This window comes from Cupressus sempervirens, chromosome 11, assembly GCF_028749045.1.
Source record: "Cupressus sempervirens isolate cs-2001-9-10 chromosome 11, ASM2874904v1, whole genome shotgun sequence".
In the NCBI taxonomy this organism is placed as follows: Eukaryota; Viridiplantae; Streptophyta; class Pinopsida; order Cupressales; family Cupressaceae; genus Cupressus; species Cupressus sempervirens.
Window position 1 is genome coordinate 487,665,880 of NC_143128.1, and position 15,982 is coordinate 487,681,861.

The 15,982-nt window shown below is 32.2% G+C and overlaps 1 pseudogene; it reads left to right on the forward strand.

The window, feature by feature from the left end:
• Window positions 1-3,243: 3,243 nt before the first annotated feature.
• The window catches only part of LOC149530494 (basic leucine zipper 34-like), a 169,501-nt pseudogene continuing 156,762 nt past the window's right edge, over window positions 3,244-15,982 (forward strand).

The following is a 15,982-nucleotide window of genomic DNA, read 5'->3' on the forward strand; positions in this document are numbered from 1 at the left end:
ATCTTTATTTTTACATATGTATATTCTTTTAAGCCTTTGTACCCTATGTCATGTACAGTGGATGATTAACCATTCTAAATTTAATTGCCATGAGGCATTTAGAACAAATGTGTAATATGGACATTGGACTTTCTATTATGTGGATGTGGTAGTTGTTAGACTTAGTATTAATTAGATTAAATGTGAATCAACATCTTGGGATCCTTAAGGAATGTAACTTGTTATGAATTTTTTTAGTTGTATGTATGTTATTACTTCTGCTACTAGGTGTTTGATATGAATGGTTTATCTTTCATGTTTTAAAAAAAAAAAAATTGTTTGGAAAACTTAGTAAAACTTTAGGTTAATTCTTTTGGATCCCTTGGCGGGGTGTTATAGGTGTCCTCTGATTGTAAATCATCCATTCCATTATATGCTGACAAATAATGGAATGGATGCTTTACAATCAGAGGACACCTTTGAGAAGAAAAATTCTCCTACTCCAACTTTATCTTTGCAGAGATTTAAAAGGTTGCAAATTAAATGGCTTGGATAAGAAACAATTGCTTGATACAACATGGAAAAAATGGACATTTATGTATAGGGCACCATAAATTATGTGAGTGATGCAGATGTAGTCAAATTTTTTGGGGTTAAAGCCACCAATTAATATATGGTTTCTAATCTCCATGATGTCAACATTATGGTTGTAAGGGATGTGGAGAGGGAACTTCTTCATTGTCCACTTCATCACTAATTAACTTGCACCATAGACTGATGGTATTCATCTTTATTGTGGGCTCCTATCCCCTATGTGAGTGTTGATGTAGAAGCAAAAGTAGAAAAAATAAGTGAAAGCATGTTGAATAACTTTTCTCATCTCAACTTGGTCAATATTATTGATCTAAGGGCTATGGACTAGGAAATTCTTCAATGCCCAATTTGGGGTAGCATTGCATCCTCTTTAATTGTTACATGTAGAGCCCCATGAAGAAATAGGTTATTGGTTGCTTCTTCTAGCTATATTTCCATATGCATCTTTTATTTATTGTAGGAGATGTCTATTGCATCTTTTATGACAAAAAAAAATATCATCCCAGCCTAGTAATGATTTTACACTTTTAAGATCAAACAACATCCATTTCATGGGTAGATTTGTTAAATAATGCACACAAAGGCTCATCATACAGTTGAGTTGAGGAAGGTACAGATGATCTTTGTCATCATTATGGATATGATGTCATTGTTGATTATGAGGAGTATCATCAGAAATACTACCAACAACATATGAACATGGGTGCTAGCTATTACAAGTTAAGGCCACAAGGGTCACACATTCAATAGAAATATTAAACCTCCTTAAAAACAAGGGAATTTTGAAAGCTTCCCTTAGCCTTAATATTCAATTTTAAAATGGTACCCAAAATCTTCCATAAGAGCAAGGTCACACCAAAATTTAACCTAATCCCTCTATGTGAACCTTCTTTCCACCTCAATATAAAAGAGCTCACCTCTTTAGGAATAGAAAAAGAAGGGATTGGAAGAAGGGGCCATATCAAACTTCCAATCCTTAATCTAGTAGTTGTAGCAAGAAGACCACTTACAAGCATCCTCTTGCATAGAGAAAGTCTCCACCTCTATTGGAAACATGTTGTCCTGTAATTTTTTCTTAAATTTTTGGTACTTTAGTGTTACAAGTTGTCAAGGTGTATGCTAAGGGAGTCAAAATAAATCTTCAATCTAATTAAAAAACCATGGCAGATACATTCATTATATTCTATCACCTTTTTCTACATGACGTTTGCTCTGCAATCCTAACCTTTGGCACTATAATTAGACAACCATAAATTAAATGTATGGGTTGGAACAACACAATCCTAAATAAATGCTTTGATGTCTCAATTTATAGCAATTTTGGTGATGCCATTATGTTTCACACATGCAATTTTTCCAATAGCTTAGTTTCCATAACTGAAATCATATATAATAAATAATAAACAAAAATAATACTTCTTATCATATAGAATATAATGATGTAACAACATTTTTAAATTGGGACATATAACCCAGATGAAAATGTATTGAGTCTTTCAATTCAAAAGAAACTTTGGAATTTATAGCAGACCATATATATGTTGTTCTCATCTATGTATGTATTTCACATAGGCATATATGATGTCAATATTGTCATTAACCTTTCCAGTTACATCCCCAATTCAAATAGAATCCAACTCTAACATTTGAGCCGCATGTCAAATATTTAGGATTTACTATTGAAGAAATTTATTCCTACAAAAATGAAGACACTGCAATTTTCTAGGCTTTATACATTGCTGCAATAATCTGTGTCAGCTTCAATGTGAAATTGGTCTAGGAAAAAAAAATAGTAAAAGTAGTTGTCATTAGTTGTGAATGAAATGAACAGACAATAAAATACCTATTCTATCATATATGTGTGGTTGTATAAGATTCTTGTCTAGAATTGAACCAAAATATACACAACTTCTTGTACGGATATTTTGTCAAACACTTAAGTTGTTGTAGTAGTCTGTGACAACCTCTTTAATAAGCCTTCATGTAAAGAAGACAATTTATCTAAGAACTAGAAATGATAAAATTAGAGTTCATGTTGAAAATAATGGTTGAAAGCTTTTTTTTCCCACAAAAAATATCATTAACAACTAATAGACTAGAAAAAGATACCTCTAATGTATGATTTGTAATTGCACCACTTGATGCAACAAGAATTGTGGAAATTACAAAGAAATAAATGAACACATGAAACATATTTGATTTCAAAATATATTAGGAACCATCTCATTCTATCTCAATATTCCCACCAAAACAATTGAAAATGGCCTTTGCATACCTGTGGATGAGCAAATGCACCTTCAATTTTTTCTGTAGTCTCGATAGGAAGATCATAAGTTACACATCCTTGAGAGTATACTACAACTTCCTCCAAAGGTGGAACAAAAACACGATTTCTTGTAGATAGAATAGTTGATACACAGTCTAGAACACATACATTTGTACATATGCCTGCAACTAATACCTAGATTGATAAACACCACTAGCATAACAATAAAAACCAAAGGAAAAATGTATGCAAAGCTTAAAAGATGTCTAAAACAAGAATCAAGAAAAGAAAGGAAGAAGAGGCCAAATTTCAAATTTTCTTTTAAAATTTGCATATCATCAAAAGAATTTTGAAACAACCTTTGGACTACTCCACATTACCATTTTTTTTCATATTTATTATGAATGGCATAGTAGGGAACCAATGACAATTCTCTAGCAAATTGGGGATTCACATCCTCAAAGGTACCTCAGTTGCCTCCTAAAAGCCCACCATTTATGGGTTCTAGTGATCAAGATAAAAATAATATGTACATGGGTTGGCATAATTTCTCTTTCTAGGGGCATAGCTTGAAACATCAGCACACACCTTCAGTAGGCTATCTCTCACAATACCAATCATCATGGATAGATCATCTGCTAGAAACAACTTTTGAGATACCAGTAAAGAAGGGTGCCCATTATAGATGATTAGTAAGCAATTCACTTACATTTCTAGAAGCCCCCACAAATTCTAATCCAATAGAGGAAATTATAGAGGAAAATGAGTTTGATTGTAGAAGTGTGGCATCTATACCTTCCAAAGGATCTTAGGACTTTGATAGATTGGATGAGGAGTAGCTTATGTCCATGTTTAATGATGTTGAGCCTTTCAACAAAAGTCAGTCAAACCAATCTTCTAATCCTCCTAATCATCAAACATCTACTTTGGATAATAGATGTTCAGATAGACAGACAACCTCTTGAGAATCCCTCAACTCCATTCGATCACAATAGCATTAATGAGCCTTCAATGAAAGAGAAAGTAATGACTGTGTCTAGCTAGTTCAAAAGTGAGCCAAAATTTCAAAGTGTTAACAAAAGTGAGCAACCACTCCAGACCACCAAGACTAAAATGCCCTCGTCATCATTAGCAATGGAACTTGATGCAAACATTGATCCAAAATAGATCAAAAGATAAGCCTTCTATTATTTACACCTTGGATTTTGAGCCCTGGAATATGAATTCTTAGAACCACTTCAATGGTATGAATCTATAGGTGTCTTTTTATTGGGTTCTTCCTTCCTATTCTTATAATTTTTTTATTATTTTCCACAATTTTAGTGAATAGGCAATCTGCACAAAGATCTAGAGTAAGAAAGCTTTAGTACATTTCAAAACTTGAAAGAAGTGTCAATGCACTGCAAGTTTGTTATGCATATTGTTGGCAATGCATTAGGTGAAATTCTATTCAAAATGTCTAATTCATTTTATTGTCTATTAAACATCATACAATAACCATATAGGAGTATCTAGTTCTTGAATGGTATCATGCTATCACTCTAGCACTATGCATGTACATAAAATTTATCATATTATGACTTTTAATTGATATTAAATCTATACACACACACACACACACATATGCATACATACTGATACTTGCGTCCTCACATAAATTCATACATACATGGATAAACATATAGGCACACATGCATATATATCTACTTTTCAATGAAGAATATGCATTTACTATATATATATATATATATATATATATATATACACTTAAGAATTTAGCCACGCATATAACTCATGTAACTTCTGCAACTTCCAATAAAGACACTAGTTTTGTATTAAAAAAATGACACCAAGATACTCTGTGATGAGAATACAAAGAGAAACAAAAGATATTGTGCATACATTAGAAGAGATGAGGCCTTTTCTTGTATGCATTGAATGGAGTGTCCATTGTGGAAACTACACCTAGCCACATTTGCATGGTTTCCTTCTAATGGATAAGATACTTTGGCATGCCTACCTTCCTTAAACAATCCATATCCAAGTACACATTAGGCATCAACTCCATCAACATAATCTACACAAAAAATTAGATAATAAGTGAATCCTAACAAACAACTTATCCCAATCCTCTACAACAACAGAAATATTAGCACCAATGCTTGCTATTTACAAAACCATGTTGCATATAGTGCTATATGGTAGAATAGATGAAAAATTTACGTGATCATATGTTCTCATCAAGCGGGTGTCAGTACATTAGAAATGAAGTCAAATGACCAAATAGCTACAAAAGGAATCCCTTTTCATACACAACTGATTGCTAACCTAAAACATAAAGAGGAACAACACGTTGCATAAAATAATAGATCAAGAAGATTTACCTTGAAGACTAAGCTCAAAAAGTTTCAAGTAACCACCTAGCTATAAAAGCTCCCCCACAATTCTATTAGGTTCAGTCAAATCTCTCTCAAGAAGACAAACATGTCTTCCATATTGCATTGCATTGGACAACAAAAGGTAAGAAATTGACATGCAAACAACCATTTCATCAAATTTTTCATCTTAATGCTCTCAACTTATTCAACCCTCCAAAATATCTAAATAATCTAACTATTGTGCATTACTCTCTAATAAATATGCACAAATTCAACCTTTCATGAACCTTACTTCAATGTAATCTTGAAGCTATGGATGTCAAAGATAGAATCAATGTGCAGAAATCTCATTTACATGATATAGTTTTCATTGTTCAAAAATTACATTTGTCAATCAAATTATTTTTTAAAAAGAAAACCCAAATTCTATGTAAAACGTTCAATAATTCACTGGTTTTGAATTTTTAGCTAACTTTGACTAATATAAATCAATAAATTAACACAATTACAAAAATAAATTTAATATAAACAAGTGTTTAATAAAAAAGGAGAATTAGGATAATACTAGGACCAGGTACTCGAACACTGGCACCAAAACCTTCTTGAATTGACTTTATTTTTGATCCTTGCTTTCCTATTAAACTTCCAAACTATGTCCGAGGTAGCAACATCCAAGTTGAAATTGACCCCCCAACACCTTATTACCCTTGACCAGAATCAATCATTGCATCTATGCCCTCTATTATGTGCTTATGAACTTTAAGCATGCCATCCATAGCTGGGGAGATAGCTACATTAGGTTCATCCTTTGTTGAGATCGTAACCTTAAATATAGCAAAACTCAACAACATTTAATACAAGTTAAGATTTGGCATTAAACATCATTTATTAGTTTTTAAATTACAATGCTGTAATAGTTTAAATATTAGATTCAAATACATACTAGAAACCAAAAATAAGCAACATAATTCACCAAAGTTGCATCTTAAGAGCACCATTGTTTAGCTTGCATTAAAATGTGACTCTAACAAATAAGATATTTAATTTTTTAAAGATCTTTACTTAAACTAGATGAAAATGTAACTTGAAACATGATCAGGGATGCCTGGCACTCCATCTAGAATTTTGATGCAAGACTTGGTCTCCTCACACATTTTCTTCACAAACTCTCCTTTGCAACTAATTATCCCACCAACCTTCTGACTAGTTATAAGAAATCAAAATACACTTTCTCCAAGTTAGCTAGGCCATCTTTTATCTGCACTAGTTCCAACTATTGTCTCCTCATCTCGTCCTCTTTTTGGACCAGGAGTGATATTTCTAGGTTCTTGCATAGATTCTAGTGTTGTTGACATTTTCCAACTATTGAAATTGGACCTACCCAAGTATCAACATAGAGAGCTTGACACTTTACCACATAAATTTAAAACTATTGATCTATTTTTCTTAGCTTGGGATCAATGCAGACTATTAGGTTAGATAAGTGGGTATTCATTAGCAATTTTTTGTGTTTGAAGACTCTGTCTAATTAAAACATATTTAAAATAGAGTAATGATGAATTCAATGCAGTATGTTCATCAAAAATTTGCTCATCAAAAATCTGTCATGAAAGACTTATGACTTTATGGTATAATAGAAGAAATCTCATAGCAAAAGCATGTCATCAAAGAGGCCGGTATAATATACAATATTCAATAGACTAGTATGACTAAGAAAAAGGGTGTCAAATACTTTTCTTAATCAATTTATTACAACACGTGAATAAGAAGTAGAAATTGATGATAAGAGTAATAGTGATTTATATAAAGTTAGTAGTGCTTAGAATTAAAACAATGATATGATAATAATATAGTGATCTTATTAATATCAATCATTCATCAAGGTGAAGTTACATATAACAAACATCAGTTACAAGCAGCAACATGTCTAATTATGAAATACTAATACGATGAACATCCACCACTTTACAAAGAGACATAACTGTAGAAGGAGACATGTCTTACCATTTCCAAGATGAGGGTTAGAGGTAGACCCAAGGCATCAAATGAGAGAGGAGGAATCAAATCATAAAAAAGGCAACAGAATAGGCAGTTCTATCATCCAAACAAAAATAAGGAGATGTCATTGCTCAGAAAACATCTTATTTATAAGGTTACGTTTTCTGCAAAAACACATTCATGGAGTGGCTAAATTATCATTACATCACTTGAAGAACATTAGTGGATAAATTTGAAGAAGAAAAGAAGACAAGGATTCTTTTAAATCTTCTTTGCAACAATTTAATATTGACAGGGCAAGGCAATGGTGAGTGGAACTAAACAAGACAACTGTGAAGTCCCATTTGTAGGAAAGAAATTTGAAAATGCAATTACCTTATAATATCTTAGGCAAGGAATTTTAGCTAATTATAAATTGATGGTTGCATAGGAAAAAGAATAATAAGAAAAATAAGCACAGGAGCATATCCTTATGGAATTAAAAAAGGAAATTTTCCTACAGACCCTTGGTTAAATTAATAATTTACATATTCTCCATAATACTATTGGCTCAAACACATTGTTGTGGTCAGGAACATAATTTTTCATAATTTACCTATCAGGGAAATAATAAAATATTTCTACTAATCTATAAATGATACTAAGGTCTAGCTCTAGAGAAGCTCATAACCAAGAACCAAACACTCTTATGCACTATCATAGTAGAGCAGGATGGGATGAAAATATTTATGATTGAGAGTGCTATATCTAGTTTAAGAGAGTAGCTGCAACTCAAAACACGTGTGAAAAGTAGTAAATAACCATCTTACTATAGCTTTAAAAAATTTGCATAGTGATGTACTTCAATCCCTATGATAACGAATCCCTAGTTGATGAGACTTTAGGTATATATTTTTATAATTTTTCAAGTAGGGAAGATATTTATTAGAAGTTGTGCTATTATTTGGTTATTTTGAGATAATTGATACCCAGAGACATTAAATCTAAATTTGTAGGTTTTAACTCTCTCTCTCTCTCTCTCTCTCTCTCTCTCTCTCTATATATATATATATATATATATATATATATATATATATATATATATATATTATATATATATATATATATGTTTGTGTGTGTGTGTGTGTGTGCACATGTTATTTTGTAGAGACTTAAATGGAATAATAGAGATGGAAGGTCTAGAAGGTATATAAGCAATTATAGTTCATTTTATTGAGCATTTCCAAGTAAGCACATGCACATCAATTCAAAAAAGGAATGGGAATAAAAGGATTAAAAGATCTTGCCAGGTCTAGAAAGGATGAAAAAGATGCAATTGCTTCTCAGACACAAGCATTGTCTTTTCCATAATGATGCAGTTTTAAACACATTGATGTGATCAGGAATGTAATGTTTTATAATTTACCTATCAGAGAATTAAGGAAATATTGCTACTAATCAATACTACTTGGTCATTTTGAGATAAATGATATGAAGGAATGAGACCAAAGAAGCTCATAACCAACAACATAGACGATCTTATGCATGATCACAATAGAGCAGGATAGGATGAAGATATAGTCTTGGTTACAGCCTTAGCTTTTTATGCATTACAACTATTAATTTGGTCCAATTGATAGCTAGTTAGAACTTTAATCTTAAAGAATGAAAATTATGATAAAATTTATGGTATAAATTAATTCTCTCTATATGAAGCACCAATTTATACTACAAATTAACATTTGGTAATGATCATCTAGAGCAAAAGAAGTGAGTTGTGGTGACTTTATAAAGCTTTGATTAACTATATTCTTTGATTTAAATCTAAACATGAAGATGGGAATGCATAAGTGTTAGTGCTATTGTCTAGTTGTCTAGGTTTGACAAATGTGAAATATCACATCCTTTGGAAAAGATGACTAAAGAGATATTTTTGTGAGTTAACTTGACAATATTGAAAATTGTTTTGTTTTGTTGGTGAGAACGGATTTTTGGTAATTTACAAAATTTATTCACACTAAAAATAGAATTTTTGTTTGGCCTTTGATTTTCTTCACGAGGTAAGAAGGACTTCAGATTTAACATGTTGGTAACTTGGTTTGAGGATGCATTAGGTCCTTTGCTTAGAATTCTAAGGTTTGGATTTGGAAAGGAATAGAAATCAGAAACAAAGGCAATTAAGTAGGATGACACCGATGGTTCATTATCATAGCGGGGTTGGATGAACAATTCTATGATGGATAGCATTATCTTAAGTTTGTATGAGCAATCACACCTCAAGTTCAAGTATGGAAAAGTAGTCAAGAATCATCTTATGAAAGCATTGCAAAATTTGCACAATAATATACCACTAGTCATAATGATGTAGATCTGAGGATAGTTAAGGGAGATTTTTAAAAGAAATACTTCTATTAGTGTATCTCAATCTATTATTGTAAGAGAAATGATACTCAAAGACATCAAATTTAAGTTTGCAGGTTTCAATTTTCTTTTTATATATATATAATTTTTAACATAATTGTTTTGCAGAGTCTGGATTGAAACTGTAGGGATGGAATATCTATATGCTACATTCAAAAATTATAGCTCATTATACTGAGCATTTCCATGTAAAAAGATGCACATCAATTGTAAAAATTGGAAAGAAGCTAATTATTGAATTTGCATTAGGTTTAAAATGAATGTAATAGATGTAATTGGGTCTCAAAAGCAATACCTTTACTTATTGTACTTCTCAAGCTTGAAACTATAGTTGGACAGGTCAATGCTAGTTAGGGATTCTGTGTGAATAGGACTTGAATGAAAGTGTAATTATAGTTAAGCATGCCTTGAATACTCAAAGTAGTATAGTTTAGATCTTGAGAAGCTTAGAAACAACAAGCAATGGTTTAGATCTTGGGTTGAAGATGAATGTATAACCAAGGGTGTTGTTCCTAGTTTGGGTAAGGAAGTACAAGCATGAAAAAGTAGTCAATGATAGTCTTACATGACCATTCAAAAATTTGTACTATAACCAATACAATCACTATAATAATACAGTTTCAATGACATTGATCTGATGTGGAACATATTACTTATAATATATCTACTTGGGAAAAAACTTACTAGACATATTGCTATTATTGGATACCACCTAGCTAGTCTATGTCATGTCCCTGACATGAAGGATTTCTAGGCAACTATTGTTCATCAAAAAAATTTCTTGAAAGACTTATGACTTTTTCAAACCTAATATGGTATAACAGAAGAAATCTCATAGCAAAAGCCTGTCATCAGAGAGGCTGGTATAATATACAATATTCAATAGACTAGTATGACTAAGAAAAAGGGTGTTTAACACTTTAGTTAATCAATTTATTACAACACGTGAATAATAAGTAGAAATTGATGATAAGAGTAACAATGATCTATATAATGTTAGCAGTGCTTAGAATTAAAACAATGATATGATAATAATGTCGCGATCCTATTAAGATCAATCATTCATCAAGGTAAAGTTACATATAACAAACATAAGTTGCAAGTAGAAACCTATCTAATTATGAAATACTAATATGATGAACATCCACCACTCTACAAAGAGACATAACTATAGAAGGAGACATGTCTTACTATTTCCAAGATGAGGGTTATAGGTAGACCTAAGGCATAAAATGAGTGAGGAGGAATCGAATCATAAGAAAGGTAGCAAAATAGCCAGTTCTATCATCCAAACAAAAACAAGGAGATGCCATTGCTCTGGAAAACATCTTATTATAAGGTTTCACATTTTTTGCAAAACACATTCATAGAGTAGCTAAACTATCATTACATCACTTGAAGAACATCAATGGATAAACTAGAAGAAGACAAGAATTCATCATTCTAAAAAGGGTATGATAGAGAAATTTGACTGAGAAACTTGAACACTAAAAAATAAAATTAAAATCAACAAATATTGAGAGAATCAAATCTTAAATCCCTATTAAGTTCAAATAGAAAATTAGAGCTAGCAATAAGAGGAAGATAAAGTATTAGCAGATTTGGCTTGTCTGAACTTTATGCTAGACTTCCAAACAATACATGCTTCCACCCACTTGATTGAAATAGATGACCTAAAATTAATGTTTTCCAATATTAATAATACTACAACTCCAATGCTAGAAAAATGACAACTCCACTAGGAATTATGAAAGAAAATTTGAGGAAGAAAAAAAGTGGAAACATACTAAGTAAATCTGTGAAATGCACAATGCTTGCCATAGGATCAAAACTAGGCTTGTTTGAGTATTGAATTTAACAAAATCTAAATTGTGCTACTTATAGTGATCGATCACTGCCCCAATATTACCCACAAAGCCCCAATATCACCTACAAATTTCCATGCCTATGCAGGAATGAAATAACATAAAAGTATCATGATATGACTATAAGCCCATGTGAATATATCAATTTTAACATACTGTTCAACCAATATACTTTTAACATATTAAGGTTATGACCCAAGTTGGTTAAAATTTTGACTAACTTGGGGAAAACTTAGGACATTTTCAACCAATATGGGGATGGAAACCAAAAAATAAAAGAAATCATAACTTTGGTTGAAAATTTTGGTAGAAAAACAAGTGCAAATGTACTAGTGAAAGGTATACCAAGTGAATCTCAAATCATCAACATATCCAATCTGTACCCTATAATCACAAGCCTCAAGAAAAATACCTACCACATATATACCATGAAGCTCCCACTAAAAAAGATAATATCAAATCTATAACCAATCCACTCACAACATCTCAAAGAAGTGAATCCATGTAGTCTTAAGGACATCCACAATACATAAACCAAGAATCTACAAGAATAACTCTCAATAAAAATCTCCAACAGTCCCCCAAGCTCTCCACAACCAATAGAGGAAAGAGATAAAGAAATAACCATGTCATCTCTCACATGACATACATGAAAACAAACTAGTGATCACAATCTATAATCAATCTCAAATCCAACATAAGTGAAAAACCAAACATCTAGGAAGATAACCAAGACCAAAGAGAAACCATGCAAATCATAACCTATATCATGTCCTTCTACACACACCTCTAGCTATAAACTATGCAAGTATGATCTCCTCCATAAAACCCCAATAAGAAGCCAAAACAAAACCCAAACCATACCATATAACTAATCATGGATGTAAGCCTCTCACAAGAAGATCAAACTCATAAATCATTCCTAAACAAAGGAATAACCATTCCTAATCCAAGGAATATGCCCACTATAAAACCATCTCCCAAACTCAACCAGCATAACAACATATGAAAATGAAGATAACCAATGCTAAACCATCTCTCAAATGAACCCTCTAGAACTAACTCATGTACCATAGCTCAAGATCCATATCCATGAAAGAAAAGCATAAATATAATGCACTTGAGAAAAAATTAAGGGCTACACCTCACAAGTAGCAAAATACTGATTAGACCAAGAGTAGGGAATGAGAATTCTCATCAAGATATCCAAGTCTCCATCCAAGACTCATCTAAGAATAATCTCCTCTCAAGTCCATATCATGTGACTACCCGTCAGACTTCCTATTGAAACCAACAACTATCCCAACAAATACTTCTCTAATGCATCACCACCATCTCTAAGTATCTATGAGCACTTGTAAAATCAATCTATGCCAACTCCAAATGCAACATAGCAATATCATGAAGTATTAAACTTATGATCAATGTACTCAATACCAAGAAACCTTAACCAAGATTAATGTCAAAGTTCCAAGCTTGGCCTCAGGAACATAAACATGACAACATGATCTAATCATCTGAACCAAAGAGATAACATGCTCCATATGAACATACTATAACATGTCAAAACTCTAAATGCATATCAAGAGTATATCATGACATAAAAATGAAACCATCCTCACACCAAGGATAACATGTCAAATAAAATCATAAACCACACCTTTATCAAGAACCCCAAGAGTCCTCAAGATGCAACCATCTCCACACACCATGTAGAAAAACATCTCCACATACCATGAAGAACCATCTCCACACACCATGTAGATAACCAAGAACCCTATGAGTCCTCAAGATCTAACCATCTTTACACACCATGAACATAACAAGTACACCATGCAAATGTCAAAGACACTTCTGCAACAACAGGATCTAAGTCAAACCCCCAACATCTACAAACACTCAATAAATGTATCAATGCCAAAAAAAAACTCCCACTCTACCATGGTACCAAGTCACTTATGGCACCATAAAATCTATCTCCTACATGAAGATCCTCCAAGTCTACACTCATACCAATGTGTCAATACCAAGTGAAACCAAGATCTCCAAACTCAAGAAGATACAAACCAAACCAAGAACCAATCCTACACTATTTGCTCATCACTATCACAAGCTCCCACTAAATCATGTATCCAAGATATCCATGACATCATGATGAAAAACCATCCTCTAACCATGAGAATCAACCAAGGTATCAAACCATTAAAGAACTCAAACTGCACATCATGAGCTCCTTAAAAGAAACCACATAACTATAATCCTCATCCAAGAAGATATACCACCATAACCAAATCAAGAATCCAAGCCAATGAACATTAAGGATGTACCTATATATCTAATAATTTTATACCAAAATGCATGAGACCATGATCACATCCATGAACTAAGCATCTAAATCTCAATATATCCAACCTGTTAGCATAAGTACTCAACCACAATCCTCCACCATGATTGTACTTGGTAACAATATCTCATCCCTTCTACATAAAGAAATATTAGAAAATCATGTGACCTAGGGTAGAGACAACCCAAATCCAAGCCACCAATCTGAATATGCACAAATAATAAAAGATCAATGGGCAAAGATAACCCATAACCAAGCTATAAATGCAACTTATAAGTATAGACCAATTACAACACTGCACAACTCATAGACCCAACAAGTTATCATACATGTCCAAACCAAATATTGATAACCATATAAATATGAGACAAATCTAAAATATGAACTAAGTATACAATGATATCAAACTCAAATCTCCAAAATATACAATGTCATAAACTCACAATGTTAGCATAGTCAATATATATCATAAAATGTTAAGATCAACATATTAGCAAATAAATCATGTCAAACTTGCATAAAATATAAACCAATGTGTAGAGCTCTCCAAGAGCTTTCCATTGACTATTCGAAGTCCAAAATCTAGCATTGTATGCCCAAGTTATGCCCTAATTTGTGCTTAAAATAAATAGCATCTAACTTTTGGGCTCTTAAAACCTGACCAAATATCAAAATCATAGAACCAAACCTAAACTAAGTTGTAGTGCTCTGAATTAGCTTTCCAAGTTCTTAATTTGATATCTTGAGAGAAAGTTATGGTTTTTTTACTAAGATAGTCTTTTTACCATTTTCACTGTGATATTTTTTTTTTGTGATGAAAATTTTGATGAGATTAAATTTAATGGCCATCATGGGCTAAAACTAAAAAACTCTTTCATTTCCTCTGATCATGGCCAAACTAGAGCATATTATATATCAAAATTTATAGAAATGTCGACCTGGATCCAATGGTGAGGTTTGCTTTTACCAAAGAGGTCATTTCTACAAGCTCCCCCTAAAACCGTCATTTAAACAAAACATCAAAAAAAAAAACTTTTATCCAACAATTTCACATTTCCAAAATCTACCAATATCTCATCATAACAACAAACCCAAAACCCTTAGATCTAAAATAAAAACTCATATATTTTACCCTTTCTTTTATCCTCTCATGCATTCCCATGGATTCAATCTAGGTTTACAATAATAAAACCATAACTCTGATACCACTTGTAAGAAAACTTGCAATAAAGAATATAACCATTTCCATAGATTCCATAATAGATCTGAAATAAATATGAAATTAACATCCACATATAAGAGAATAGACAACATACCCACAAAAATGTGATACTAGATATACCCTGGGAAACCATCATTGAGTGAAAAAACTAGCCTCCAAAAGCATGCATCACCATGTATTATTCAACAAAAAATATCATTGTAATACAATCATGGAAGCTTTCAAAGCCATAGCCACAACTGAGCAATCCATGTGAACAAGCATGAATCCACACATCCCATGCTATACTTTCAACCTTCACAAATGCTCCCTTGGCTAACTTATCAAGCCTTGTCCTACTTGATTCTTTCCCTTTTACCCTTCTCTCTCACCCAACAATTACCCTTGTGGCTACTTATATAGTAGCAAGTCCCACCAAACCATTAAGTGGTATTACATAAACCATGTGCTACCTAACCCATTGACCCCACATTTAATATTGCAATTTTAATTTTTTCCCACAATATTAAATAATTACATGAAATATTATCACAATGTTACAATACAACTCATCAAGTATATTTCATGAGACTCTTTACATGTTGCATGTCCATCTAGGCACTCCTAAATAAAATATTACATAATAAAATAAAATAATACAATATAACAATATTATGCAATGTGTGCAACACCCATTATCTCAACACCCTTCTTACAAGTAGTTAAGAATAATTGAAACAAAAAGGTTTAACAACTAGCAGAAAGAATAATTAACCATTTAACAAGTATATATTTTTATCAACTTTATATCTAATAACAAAGAATCCAATATGTTCTCTGCAATGTTATCTCTTGTACATACTATCAGTGGTCCAAATTGGACATGATAGAGTCACAACACACAATTGGGCACTAGAAAAAGACATTCAGAATAGTCACCATGAAACATAATGAAAA